A 15,678-nucleotide genomic window follows, 5' to 3' on the forward strand; every position below is an offset into this window, starting at 1 on the left:
TTTATTTGAAAGAAGGAATGCTAAGCAATTCTCAGGATATATTCAGAAATGAGACACAAAATGATAAGTAAGACAATATATATTCAGCTCAAAGGAAGAGCTTGACATTTAGGAAACAGAGTTATTTGCTTTCTTGCTTTCATGTCTTTACAGCAAATGTGAAGCTACAGCCAGGAGATGTTAGCTTAGCTTAGCATAAAGACTGGATACCGGGGGAAATGGCTAGCCTAACAGAATTTGGACTCAGCCTTGCTCGCTGTTTCACCCTGCTTCCAGACTTCATGCTAAGCAGTGGTATGATTTGTTTATAAAGTTGCATCCTCTCATCTTGATACGCTTTGCCCCTTCAAGGAATAGGATGCCCCCTCAAGCCCAACCTACCATTTATGGCCTCAGCCCGGACCTTAACCTGAAATCCCAACAAATGGGATGGCTTTCCTCCAGCTCCCTCAACCCCACCTTTTAGCCCCCTCACCCTCTAAGCCAGACCACCTGGGAAACCGTCTCTAGTCTCTGGTCTAACCTCTACCTGTTTGAAGACCCCAGCATGAATCATGACCTCATTCTGGTGAGTTAATCACATCACAAAAAGCACTGATCCTCGCAGGAAACAAGACTTAAAAACCAGGAAGTTCAGTCAGAGGGATAGCCTGAGGCTGGTAATCAATCATGAGGTATCTGGTGTGAGGTCACTTGCATGTGTATGTGTGTGTGTGTGTGTGTGTGTGTGTGTGTGTGATTAAAGCATTCATTGTTTCCAACATATATCCAATATGTATCAAGGCCTCACATAATCTCTGACTTTGGGAATTGCCACTACATAAAATATGACCTTGCCCAACCTTTGTAAAATAGCAAAGGCAATTGGATAAGACATTTATGTTGCCACAGTAACCAACAGCTCAGTTTTGGCTTCACTGAAATTTGGACCCATCCCGACAGGAAACCTCATTATGAAAACATAACAGGAAAAATACTTTAATGAAAAACATGTTTTTCAGCGACCCTTCTTGCTGAGATTATGATTGTGAGATGACATTCATTGCTGTGGTTTGGGAATTCAGTATGACCCCTTGTTTCCAAGGTTACAACATGGCACCGTCCAATTAGTGACAATGTTTTGACTGACAGGTAGAGACAGTAAGAGCACTGATATTTTCCCAACTTCAAAACATTTTTCTCCCTCTGACACTGGAACAGAGAAAACTGGTAAAAAAAAAAAATGTTTTTTTTCAGCTTCTTCTTCGGCATTGTGCTCTCTTAGTTTTTACTTTTACCATACTACTTAACTACTCTTTATCCAAACTTTCATCGCTTTTCTTTTTGAAACGAATAATATGATGTGGCCTCTTGATTCATATCTGATTGAGGCTAAAGTTGTTATGAAGACACATTTTATTCTAACGAGAGACTATGTGTTCACATTTATCATTCACAGTAAAACTAGAGCAGACTTCTTCAATCCCACAATCCCTTAGGGCAGAACAGAAGAACACAGGCTGTCAGCAAAGAGGAAAACAACACATCCTGGGGCCTGTGGCATGTGTCGTTAGTTGGAATTGAAATATATTCATTCCCTCTGCTGACGGTCTGCAAGATCAGATTTTGGCTACACAGCAGTAATAAATCACATTAATATGGAATGTATTTCATTTGATTAGCTTCCTGCCTTCATGTACACGCACACACACACAACATGCAGATGCATGCTCTCATACACATCTTACTTGCAGAAAGATGCTTGCATTTTTTAGGAAATAGCTCTGGAAATTATTATACTGTTCATGTTCAGTCATATGCAGCTTGATACACCACACCTGTTCCACTGATACATTGGCTGAATGAAAGAACAGGGCAGGTCTGTAAATGCACACTCCCCTGCTGTTTATAACTTTGCTCTCAAGTACCCTAACCCTCTGTCTGCCTCTCCGTCCCTCTCTTTAGGCTGTTTTTGTCAGGCCCTTCAAACGGATATAGCTGGTAGTTATGGTAAATGTACCGTATCATCGTATGTGACACATCCTCCTTTCATCATACCTCTTTACCGTACTGCAAATGTGTGTACATTATGTGTTTTAGAGTGATAGAATCCAACCCGTGGAGCAGATTGTTTTCATAGTGGCTGCATTACTGTCAGCTCTTGTACAGGTCTGAGGAAGTGCTGTCAATTCAACCGTCCAAAACACAGTGTAAGTATAAAATGTTAGACACTTACCCTTTTCAAACACTGATGGGGTAAATGCCCTAAAACCCACCTTGTCTAAACTTATCTAACCTTAATGTTGCCCTGGAATTTCTTCAAGTGAGCCCCAAAGTCAGTAAAACTCCACGTTTTCCACACCGTGCAAACACATATTATTTGTGCTGTATGAGTTTGTTCCAGCATATAAACTACATCTTAGACTTACAGGGATAGTTCAACAATTTGGGAAATGCGCTTTTTTACTTACTTGGCCAAGGAGAGGGTTAGCTTAGCTTAACAAAAACATTTAAATATGGGGAACAGCTAGCCTTTTCTTGGCTCTGTCCAAAGGCAACAAGATTATCCTAACACCTCTAAAGCTTGCTAAATTCAGTGACTTGAGTTTTACAATTTTACACTTTGTATTGATTAAACAAACAATATATAACATGTTAATTAGTGAGAGTATGCAGACTTTGTTAACTTCGAACAGAGCCAGGCAAGCAAGCGGACATGAACTATTTCTTTTAATCGAGCAAAATATTAAAGCTCAGGATGTCATTTTTGTGGCTGTGCCAAATGAAAACAATACATTGTTATGCATTTTTACATTTTTGGAAATCTTGAATGGACCACAATTTGAAAGACTGAAATGAATTTCTGCCAATGTGGCCCTGCAAAATGCATTTGAATGATGGATTCACCACCACCAGAAAACTACACATAAATATTTACTCCAGAATTCACAACAGGAGAGTTGTAGATACAGAGAAGCAGACTAAAAGAAGAAGAAGAATATTCAAGCTTTTATACAATCAAGATGTAAAATTGAGATTGAATAAAACAAGTTGCAACCTTCTACTTACTTGTGGATGCAGCACAATGGGTCCTGATGCATTACACGTTTGCACTGTTCTAATTGTCAGATCTTAAAGGACATCAAAAGCAGCTGCTTGCTCTTTGCCCTGGAAAACCTTGAGTAAACCAGTATAAACCTTGAGCCACCTGGCTATCCATATGGTCAGTGTCTGTACATTACATCTGTTTGGCTTCCTTAATATTGAGCCATAAAAGTAAAATATTGGTCACGATAACACAATTCAAGATTGTGGTTTGTAACAACATCTCCCTGTTAAAAGTTGAAAACACGGCCATCAGTGGAAGCTCTTACAATACATTACAATGAATAATGTAGTGATGGTTGATTACTGCCTTTTAGGGATGCCGCTGAGGAAGAACGCTTGAACGATTCGGGGGCCCCAGGCTGGACACGTCAAGGATTATACATCTCTATTGTGTTAGAGCTGTCTTTGAGCTGTTGATGAAATCTCGAAGTGACACCCCTGCTGACTTTAGCTGCAGAAATTGTGTAGACTCTATCAAAGAATGTCAGTGTTGTAAACCTATTTTCATGGGCTCACTCTCCTCTTTAGGCCAGTGAATTTTATTATTACCTTTAAAAGGAAAATGGTCTGTTGACTGCCTATCCCAAAGAGCTGACACAGTCCCTCTGGGCCTGGGGAGTGACTGGAAGGAATGAAAGGACAGATGGAGCCAGAAAGAGCCGAGACCTTTGATGTGTGGTTAGTGATAGAGCTTCAGGTTGATGTGTTTGATGTCTGTGAGCAGGTCAAACAGTCAAACTCAGAGCACACACCTGGAACACTGTAATATAGATCTTTTATCAAGGGGTGCTGCAAATCCATACTCAGTGAATCCCACATATTTCAGACGGTTTTCTGAAAAAGTTTGTCTCCGTACATAATCAAGTTATATTGTTTTGATTATTAGCATAGATAGCCTTTTGGTAAACAAAAAGAAGAAGACGAGATGTTACTGTATGCTAGATTACCGATGGGGGAGGCTGTTTAAACTCAACCTTTTGTAACAGATCAAGCACTTTAATATCATCTCTCATCCTGTGATGAAAGAAAAGCTGAGGACACATAACTCTTTATAAACACTTACAAAAGAGTCAAAGAAAACAGAAGCAGCAGCACTAAAGTCAACTATCTCTCCCTTTGTTTTCCCTCTCACTGGAAATCTAGAAGAGGGTTCACTCAGTATCTGTGCTGCAGAATTATCTAGTCTTATTAGCAGTTTGTCTATCACACAAATAGATTAAATAGAAGGTATATACTGCTTTTTTAACATGTTTATTATATTTGTTGTTTTTGATAAATTGAGCGAATGAGTGAATCTAACTATTTATTCTCGATAACCCAGGACTCAAAATTGTGCAGAAACCACCGTTGAAGTCATGCTGCTGTGTTCTTTTTGCTTCCAGATGTTTACTTCATTGCAGAGGCTTTCTGTTTTTGATACTGAAACTCATTGATGTTGTTTTTTTAAGAGCAGGCTAAGTGTGCTCACAAAGTGTAAAGCACTGTAAAAGACCTGCTTTTGTGGTTGTCATAAAAGTGCTTTAGCAAAGCTTTTCTGACAGTAAAGCAGTGGGACTCTGTATATAGCACACACACACACATACCTATATATGCACACACACAGACATACAGATTCAAAGACTCCCCTGATGATGGCCCAATTAAGCTCTACCACATGGAAGCCATTGAGTGTGAAATTGAAAACAGGGACAGGAACACCATTACAATGTCAGTGCTCTAACTTCATAATGGCAGTTGGGCATAAGATCAGATCTTCCTTGTGCAAGCAACCAGTCCCCAATCAAGATCTGACACTTGTGAAGAGGGGAGTGTTTTCTCTGGCTGCGAGCTGATGTGACATAAAGAAATCTGCTGTACAGATATACAGTAGAAATGTGAACGTTTAGGACAGTTCTGTAATGTATGCTGCTGCAGAACTCGTTTTTGGCGATACAATATGTGATACTTGAACGAAGAGGCAATTACCCTTATAATGCTCCAAATGGTGCATCTTAAGTTGAAGTGGTTGATATAAATAAGCAAAAAAAAAAGCTGTTGCTGAGGCAGAGTTGCAGTAGTAATTAACCACAAACATCAGAGTTTCGACTGAGAAGGGGGCCTGGAATTAATTAGACAAATAATTAAAGTAAAAAAAAAGACTGAAGAGGTTTTTCAAATGAGCTCTTTGACAAAATCAGAGAAGGACAACAGGCCTGGGCAGAGAGAAACAGAAGTAAACAGAGCGAAGGCGCATTTCATGGATTCCAACAGACCCAGAGGTTGGGGTCATATTCTTTCTCCCCAGTTTAATTAATCATAGAAACTAAGCCCAGGCATACAAGCTTATTGTCTGAGATCAAATAATAGTACTGTACTAATAATATTGTGCTGTACCAAATCTACATAATATCCATGTACACTAGCGTAGAAAATACATAATGGATGAACTCTTTCATCCTTTATATTTCCTTTTGCTACTGTTCTGGTGTTAATCTACAGCTCTTGCACTCTTTGGAGATGTTATTCCTCTCTGCAGCCTCACGGCTCCAAAAACAGAGGAGCAGCAAATTTCCACCCTCTCTCCTTTGCCCAGGTTACAAGAGGGGTCGGAGGAGTGGTTTCAGCTCCAGGGGCCAGGCCATCTCCTGGGCTCTGGTCTTCAAAGAATACCCAGGAGAACCACAACTTTTTTAGCCTCTTTTAACCCTCCTTCCCCTCGTTTGTCACGGAGCCACCCTGCTGACAGCAGACCCGCTGCACTACTCACACTGTCAGCTGTGTGATCCTCCACACAAAAGGTGCTGTGCTGTGCTGTACGTTCACATCTCCGCACCTCGGACCCACCATTTCCCGCATACTGTCTTTTTTATCTGACCTGAGTTCACACTGTCATCACAAAGTCACTTAGGCGCCAAAACTGTTACCTCTGCTGTATACTACCTTTTAGGATTAAACTGAAGGGAGGGACTGAGAGAGTCAGTGTTGTCTCCCGGGATTCATAAGACCTCAGAGGCCGAGGCATTGATATACTGATCTGTCATCTCTTTCTGTCTTCTTCTATTCCATCTGTCTGTCTGTTCCCTGTAGGGGTTGTGACGCGTCTCCTAATGTGTATTTAACGTCTCGTCTGCCCTGTCACCACATAGTTATGATGATGTCTGCCCTGCCGTTCTGCAGGACGCGCTGTGGTTCTGATGACAGTGGAACCACTGCTGTACGCTCCGCTGGGGCCTGAAGGCTCAGTGGTTGTCTGCCTTTTTATCCCTCCATCCATCCTGTCCCTCCACCCCACCATCCTTCCTCTCCTGGGGTTCATGTCTCCTTGTCCCCAGCCCCTTTGTCACAGCTTGTCCTGTCATTACTCACACTGGCTATCCGATGACAGGAGAGCACTGAAGACAGAAAAATGTTTATGTGCATGTGTTTGTGTGTGTGTGTGTGTGTGTGTGTGTGTGTGTGTGTGTGTGTATGTACACTCAGCATCTTATTACATCGTAATCAGTAGTGTAGCAGCCAACAGCAGGGAGCAAATCACATTAAGATAATTGGGAAACACTTCATGTTGGACAGCTGGGATTGTGCTGGATTGATTAAATAAATTTGATGTCACAGAGGAAAACCAGCCTTTCCCAGAGTGTGTGTGTGTGTGTGTGTGTTTGTGTGCACGCGCATACATGCAGTGATAAAAGACACAAGAGAGAAAGATGTAGAGAAACAAGACAAAGGTTTATTGGCTTGCCAGCGAAAAAAAACCCACAAAGTAGAATCAAAGCTGTAATGCTGGAGAGAAAGTCTTGCGCACCCTTTGGGAGAAAATTGTTAAACTGTAAATAAGCAGTGCTATTGTTTGTCACCAGCACAGGTTGCCATCCACATACTCACACGCCTCATAGTTCTCCTGACTGACCACAAGATGTCACTATTATCTATGTGTTAAATCTCACATTGACTGCGCTTGCTGACCTGTTTGGCTCTCACTGTCAATAGTTGCCATATTTACTGCGCAGCATCACGCTGTTGTTTTCAACACACTCCCCTTAGTTACACTTTGGTCAAAATGATAAATTGCTTTAATGGTTACAAAGCAACTGATGCTTTGAGCATGCCTGCAAACACCCCTCATAAAGACAAAAGGAAATGATGGAGTTATAAAATGTGATAAATGTGCAACTTATGCCTGTGTTTTTAACATTTCTTCTAAGGTCACCTCAACTCTACCGGCGTAAGGACATATTGGTTTGAACTAAGAGTATGCAAATGAGCAGCAAGTAATCAAAGTTCAAGCTGAATTGTTTAAGAGTTCATTGAACTGGAATAAAAAGATGTGGAGGAAATTACTTCAGTTTGTCATCGCTGTGGCAAATTAGGCAAGGACTGAATAAATGGATTAGCAGAAATGTGTGTGCTTGGCGGGTGGGTGTGTTGGAGGAAGAATAAGTGCGTCATGTGGTTGTGTATGTGCATTTCTTTGCAAGCACACTTCATTTCATCCATGCACCCAAATGCATTTTTTTGCACCCGCACGGGGATGAGATACCAGGATACACAGCATTGCTTCCATCTTTTTAATGGCGTACGTCCTACTCCTCCCTGTGTTGTCATGGTGATGTGTCCCTTCCCAACCTTTTTTTAGATAGGTATGCAGGGTTTGTTCCTCCTTTGCAATCTGACACACATACAACAGAGCTACCATGAACATGCACCATATTACAGACTCATTGAAAAAGTAGACAGCCAGCAGTGTTGTGGATCAAAATTTGAAACGTACTTATCCTCAATTCATGGGGACAAGCCAAACTTATACCCAGGCTTATGCTAGACCTAATGTTAAACCTAAACAAACCTTGAAGGGATTTGAATATTAAAATAACATTTCCCTTTGAGTTATTTTGAGTAATGTAGGCTTTCCTCACTCAAATTTCTTTTAATTTGAACTGTCCTCTTTTGTTAATCCACCTTGCTCCACCCCCTAAGGTGTAACTTAACGGTGCAGAACTCTTACTGCCAGGCATTAGTAATCGATTATGAGGAGAAACGGGGACTTGGCCGCTGCCAAAACTTTAAACACCCAACTGATCTTATTTAGATTTAGGAGAAGGAGAAGGGAGAAAAGAGAAGTGTGGATAGACAGGCTTGACTGTCTTATCTGCAGCCTGTGGTCACATCCGCTTTTCACACCTTCTGTTCTATCTGCTGCCCACACAAACACGTAAACACACACACACACACACACACAGGCACACACAGGTACGTGAGCACACACACTTGAAGACATGGTGGGTAATAGAAACGTCGCTGGATGATTAATTATCACATGTATTGGAGAAGATTCAGCCCTGTTAATACATTTACTGGAGCAATGGGTTGTCATCAAGATCCTCCTGTAAAACGTGGCTTACACGATTGTGACACTGATTTTCTCATTATTGGTGCAGACAAAAGAAAAATTCTTATACCAATGTTAGTATGTGCAAAATTGAACACACCTGTAGCAACACTATTATCCCCATCTGTAGCCTGTTTCCTATTTTCCAATTTCCTGTTGTCTGCACCTTAACAAAGCCTTTGTTCCACACAAACACACATAGGCCACATTCAGCAAAACGCTGTAACACATTATTATCAAGGCAGACAAAACAAACCATTTTCCTGTATGAGTGGTTTCCTATTACATTTGAACAGGAAGCAAATTAGGGTGAGGAGACTGTTGCTGATGAGAAGTGTGTTTCTGGATGCCAGGTGCAGTGGAGAGCTCGCTTTGCATATCAGAGAAGTGCTATTATGAGTAGAGCCATGCGTCCTCTGCATTAGTGGATGTAATGACCGAATGAGGGGCGACTAAATGAGGGGTTACTGTTCACACACACCCACACCAACATATACATACACACACACAGGTACTCATGCAGATAGACACTGGCAAACGCACACAACCAACAACAAACTCAAACACGCTCAGGCGTCTACTGTATGTGCTGAGTGCAGGGTCATCAGTAATGGAGCAGACTATGGGAGCGAGAGCGACAGTGATGGATCCGCATCTCCATAAAACCTGTTCTCTCCTCGCAGCCTCCATACATATTCAGACGGGCCGACTGAAGCCGTGCCACGTCGTTAGCAAATGAAAAGTAGTTTAGCATGAGAATGAGCCCAGGGGTCAGAGGAAGAGAGATGCACAGAGACAGAACAAATTCCACTCGGCCTGTAATTGGCCCAAGAGGAGAAAGGAGGCAAGGGAGGACGAGGCGACGAGGATTTATTTCATTTATTTTATAAGCATTACATTTACAGTGCTGCCTCTATCTGGATCCATTTTTGTAAGGGACATCTGTTTGCATAATAGAGGTATTGTTATTAGACTGAGCCATCTGATATTGAAATCACAGTGGCATTGGTTAGTCGGGTTTCATATTCAGGTAAGGTGATACATTTGCATCAGCCGGGGGTTATGAGCTCTGATTTGACACAATGCCACACGACTGCGGCACCTTACGGTTCAGAAAATCTGATTTTTTTTTTTGAGGATTGCAAACTAGCTTTACTTTGCAAACTTTAGAGAAAACATTCTGACAACAGTAACTTTGAGAGCAGCTGGCATCCTTTCATTAAGGCTGGTTTGACATCTTCTGCTTTGCCCTGAGTCCTCCACATCCGTCCCACAGTGCAGTGCATCCTCAACATCTCCACACTACAATGAGACACTTGTTGGCTGTGACCTGCTTCCTGTCAACAAACTTTTGGTGCAGTCTATCCTTCTGCGTTTTACAGACTCTATGGATCACACCGGCTGAAGGACGGGGAGATTCTTAAAGTTTGGTGAAGGTTGGGTAACTAAAAACCCCTTAGATTAGGCTTGGGGAAAGTTTAGTGCCATTCTGAATAATACAATTTACATTTTAATGAGACAGAACCCATAGCTGTTGAAAGAAAATGCTTACATCCTGACCTCTACAACATTCTAGTTGTTGTCCTCAAAGATGTCGCACCTTGTATTCCATATTCATTTAGTAATTCATTAAGATAACATTGTGCAGCAGTACTTTACAAAAGTATTTTGTGTTCGCAAAAGTGACAAATCATGCCTTGCTACACTTATCTGCTGAGCGACAGTTAGCTTAGGTTAGCATAAAAACTGGAAACAGGGGAAAACAGCTAACCTGGCTCTGCCTAAAGGTAAAGAAAATCTGCCCCCCAGCAACTCTAAAGGTCACTTATTAACACATCGTCTCTTGTTTGTTGAACCCATACAAAACGCACCCAGTTAATTCTGTCATACGTGTGCATAACCATCGTATTCATTCGTGTTCCACCAAGAAACACTGATGCCTGATCTTTCTGAAAATAAAAGAGTAGAGAATGATATATACAAGCATTGCTCAGTGGGACGGTTCTGAGAGATTCTTGGCAAACTGACCTTTATGAGCGACTGCCATTAGAGGCTCAGCCCTCCCCCGACTTGCTTTTGAAAACTCACCAGTGCAAAATATTGATTTTCTGGCAAGATGAAGTTTTGCCCAGATGTTCCGTCTACTGTCGGCTGGACAGTGCAGAGCAGAACGGGACCAGAACTGATCAGTAATCAAGATCAACACCAGTCCGAACCAATTTGCACCACCTTACAGAACCTGGCATGCTTCGCTGCTCACCCCCAACCCCTCACCCACTTTCTTTGTCTTTCGCTGTCCTTCTCTCTCCCTCAGTCTTTTTTATATGTAATCTCTCTGGCCCAAGTTGTCCACGGAGCAGAAAGTCATTAAGTGTTGGAGAGGCGACAGCGCAGTGATGGTTCAGCCTGAGAGAACACAGTCTCCCTGAGCAGGCCTGACCACGGCTGCACACGGATTAGCTCATTACAGGTTGTACACTTACTATTTCTTTGCAAAGGCAGAGAGGGAGTCCAAAGGGCAGCCAGGTGATGTTCTCAATTGGACCTTTTTATTTGCAAATCAGTTTGATTCTTTTCTTTTCTTGTCTTTTCTTCTCTTTATTGCTTATACCTCTTTGTTGAGGCACGAATGGATTATTACACAGAAGTTAGCCTCAACATGTGCTGCTCTATGTGTGCCCATCACTGCGCTGCACTGTACCTACACACACCATACACACACACAAACACACAAGTTTTTAATATTTCTCATGATTCAGGATACAAACCCAAGAGTGAACATACAAAAACATGTCCCCTCAAACTGCCCTATTGAGTTTTATTGAATATACATAAAAACATTTTTGCACACTAAAGGCCAAACAGTCATCGCAGTTGACGTCTGAAATTTCATGTGATGTGTGTGTGTGTGTGTCTGTCTTAGAGTGTATACCTCATTAGGCCCACAGCAGAGGATAGTCGCCTGGCCAATTACACCAAATTCTCTTTTTCTTCCCTCTCCTGCCATCCTCTCTCTCTCTCTCTCTCTCTCTCTCTCTGTCTCTCTCTGCCGCCATCCTTCCCCAACCATCCCAAACAAACACGGCCATTTGCATATTGCCTAATGGATTGCAAATCATCCGACCCCCCAAAATGAGCTTAATTGAGGTAATGCATCATATTGTCGGCCGATTTAAGAAGAATAATCATTTTTGATGTCATTTTCAAACATTTTGCCTTTTCTTGCCCGTTTGTTTACACCGAGCAAAGTCTTTGAAGGAACTGAGTGCCCTCACTGAAACGTTACAATGCAGTTTCCAACTATGAAACACAAAATACAAAATCACTCAGTGAAGAAAAACACTCTATTAAATAGGGATCAAAGACTTTAATGTGAATTTGTTTTTTTTAACTTGAGCTATGTCACAGGAAACAATTTACCTCAGTCCATATTTTGTGTATTTCTTATTCAGACTGTATAATTATGTTTCCCCAGTTTGAGTGCTTTGATATGTAGCAGCATCACTCTGCCACCTATGGACACAGATATGGACAGACATGTGTTATAGACACCTATGTAGCACAGTGTAGGGACCAGTGGCCCTCAAGAGTCTCAAATACAGGTTAAGGCATGTATAGCTGTAAACTAGTTGGCAAAAACAAGTGGTTCTAATCTGCTCTAAAGGGGAGTGTTTATACTGGGAGACAGAGCAACTGGGAGAAGCACCATGTCACACTACAACCTCTGGTGTTTGTGTGTGTAGTGGGTGTGTGTGAAGAGATGGCCAATGGAGACCCTGAGAGAGCAAGTTCCCATGACCCGTATAGTCCAATAGGAGGTCTCTTCAACTTGTAAAGACACCACTCTGCCAATGAGCGCACACACATAATCACACACTCATTCACACACACACACACACACACACACACACACACACACACACACACACGATGTGACCACACACAGACCAGTTTCAGTCAATCCAATCTGATCTCAGGCTAATTTGGCAAACACCATCCTCTCTATCTCTGCTCCCTTTTCATGCTCCTGAAGATTTCATCTGTCCCTGAGAGAATTCCCATGCCTACTCATCTGCACGGCTCAAATTTAACCACACACACACACACACACACACCCAGGAAATAAACAAAATATACACCAACATTTATCAAGCATCAACCAACAAAAGGCAGAAACCCACCAGGATTGTAGTTTGACTCAAATGCAAACAAGTGTCTGACATAATCATCCACCAAATCTTCAACACTCAATGAAATAAAGTTCAAAAAAACTTTTTAAGATACGGTCTGGACAGCAGAATCTTTGACAGAGAAGCTCTGTCTAGTCTGAAATCTTCTGAGGTTATCATCTGAAATGATGTGAATATTTATGAGCTGAGAGGGATGAGACACAGTCATATCTAAAATATGAATTTCCTAATCAGAGCTAATAAATATTTGACTTGTGGAGTCTATCGTGCAGATTAATAGATATTCAGGGCTAAATTCTTAATGTGAAGCAGGCCATACAGTATGGTTCCCCATTAGGACCCAAGTCATCTTTGTCACTTACTGATGACGTCGTTGCCTGACCATATCATTTCAGACTTTTCACATTTCTGTCAAAAAGAAAATTCTGGACAGCTCTTGTGTCTCCATATTAGAATCCACCAAGGTCATGATAAATTAGTGACGTATAGATTTGGGCTTTTGCGGATTTTAAGATTATTGGAACAGATTATTTATCTGTATTCTATCCCAGTGTTGTCTGGGATGCATGTGACGTTTCCTTGTCTTCTGACCACAACACCCTTCTCTTTCTGTAGTTCTCTGTGATGAATGATGTGACTGCCCCTTACCTTCATTTGATCGGTCACCTTGTTACTTCACCATGGTCAGAATTTTAACAGTCCCCTCTGGTCAGCAGAGGAATGGATAGAAGAGATAACAGAAAACATGAGCTAATCAAGATTGTATCATTTTAAACTCCTGTGAATCCTTCGAGCTGGTCCAATCGCTAATTTTATATTACTGATATAATATATTAATAGTAATAAACTGATAATTGATAAAATTATGCCTTATGAAACCATGATAGATCAAATGACAATATAATTGAAATTGAAAGGTGTTGCTCATAGTGATGAACCTGCACCTGACTCACAGTTCCACTCTTTAGCTTGTTGTTTTTGGCTTCAAGGCCTGTAATGTTACTATTTTGATTACATGTTATATTTGATTCAAAAAGCACTGTATGCTACCTGCCCAGCATGAAATGGCAGACAGACAAATATAGCGACTAACATTGTGGAGGATTTAGCAGCTAAAGAGACAGACATCTCCCTCAGAAGTTGCAGACTGCAGACTAAAACAGAGCTAAAAGCAGAGTGAATATTGGACTTACATTCCCCAGGTGGCCAGAAACACAAGCCCAACGAATGCTAGTGTTGCTCATGTCTGCTGAAACAGCCAACACGTTCGCTATATTCCCCTTGTAAGATGATGACATGTGTCTGCTGACCCCAAGTGGCCAAAAAATCAGCTAATGTATGGTCAAGGCTGTCACATTAACACATATTTCATGCCTTTTCTTACTGACAATTCTGAAATAATAGGCATTGGATATAACACCTTTGTATCTGGATTCTATTGGAGGTTCATGAGCAAATATCAAGATTTAATACATGCACAAGAATGGCAAATGTAGAAGTGAACTCACAAGATAACATTTGTTGTTGTTTCTTGGGTTATGGGAATGATCAGTAGTAGTAGTCGATGTACTGCGTCTATCTAGGAAATGAACAACCAAAACTGGAACCTGCAAAAAAAGGCCATTTGGGACTGCCAGTAACGCATTTCAAAATCTTGTCAAAATCATGAGGGTTTCTTGAATGGTCTTATCTTTCAAATACTCTAATTTTGGGCTAACCCTAAACATGAACACATTTTGAGGCTGTTCTCTGGCCAAAACAAGTGCTCCGTAGCTACTTCATATTTTTAAGCTGTATATTTTAACAGCCTTTTATGAGCAGAGAGGAAGAGAGAATACGAGAGGAGAAACTAGGAAAATGTAGTCAGGGGAAAGAAGGAGAGAAAAGAAAGGTACCAATCTCTTCGGGTCTAACAATAGAAACCCAGAGTCAGAGCCAGAGCGGAGTCGATTTGAATTCCCTCGCAGGCTTCCTATAAACAGGACTACATGCTGAGAGTGATAAACCAGTGGATTTATTCATCCACCTCATCCTCATCACTGTAGCTGTCCACATGTTAGCATCCACCCAACTGACGGAAACTACAAAAACCAGAGCAGAGAGAGGCTGATAAAGTAACTCTATTACTTTCTAAAAACAGGCTTCTTTCAGGGTCTGTGTGTGTGTGTGTGTGTGTGTGTGTGTGTGCGTGTGTGTCTGTGTGTCTCACTGGCAACACCAATCACCGTACTAACTCAAACAGATGTAACACGGACTAAAAATAGTGCACACGTATACACATAGTAGTCACCGCAGGGGGCCACACCTCACGGCAGTCATTTCAAAGTGTGTATGAGTGTGTGTGTGTGTGTGTGTGTGTGTGTGTGTGTGTGTATGTAATCCAGGATTTTCCAGGTCACACACTGGACAAGATGAGACCAGTATGGATTGAAAGAAGCATCTTCCCTTCACTGCCATTATACTATTAACTAAACATTGGCTGTAAAATTAGTAAATAATGATAATGTAAAATAAAGAAGGAAATTTAACCCTTTACTCAAAATTCTACCATCTGGCCATACCATCTTTGGCAATGAGACTCCTCACTGAATGTGCCATAATTTTACTAAAAGGAATAAACATTTTTGGAAGTACTTGCACTACTTATTGCTTTCTGGCAGAGAGTAAGATGAGAAGATCGATACCTCTCACATATTTGTACGATAAATATGTAGTGACCACCAGGAGACGGTTAGCTTAGCTTAGCACAACGGCTTGAAACAAAAGAAAACAGCTAGCGTGGTTCAGTCAGAAGATAACAAAAACTACCTACCGACACCTCTAAGGTTCACTAATTAACAGGTTATATTTCATTTGTTTAATCCCTACAAAAACTGAAGTGTAAAAGCAAACAAACAAGTCCTTTATTGGCTAAATCACAAAAACAACAAACAAACACATGAAACACATCTTTTGAAAATACCTGTAGTAATTGTGTGTCAAATAAATTATAGCTAAATTACTAATATTAGCATAGCATAGAATCAGTGTAGAAAA

This window comes from Enoplosus armatus, chromosome 6 (genome assembly GCF_043641665.1).
Source record: "Enoplosus armatus isolate fEnoArm2 chromosome 6, fEnoArm2.hap1, whole genome shotgun sequence".
Lineage (NCBI taxonomy): Eukaryota > Metazoa > Chordata > Actinopteri > Centrarchiformes > Enoplosidae > Enoplosus > Enoplosus armatus.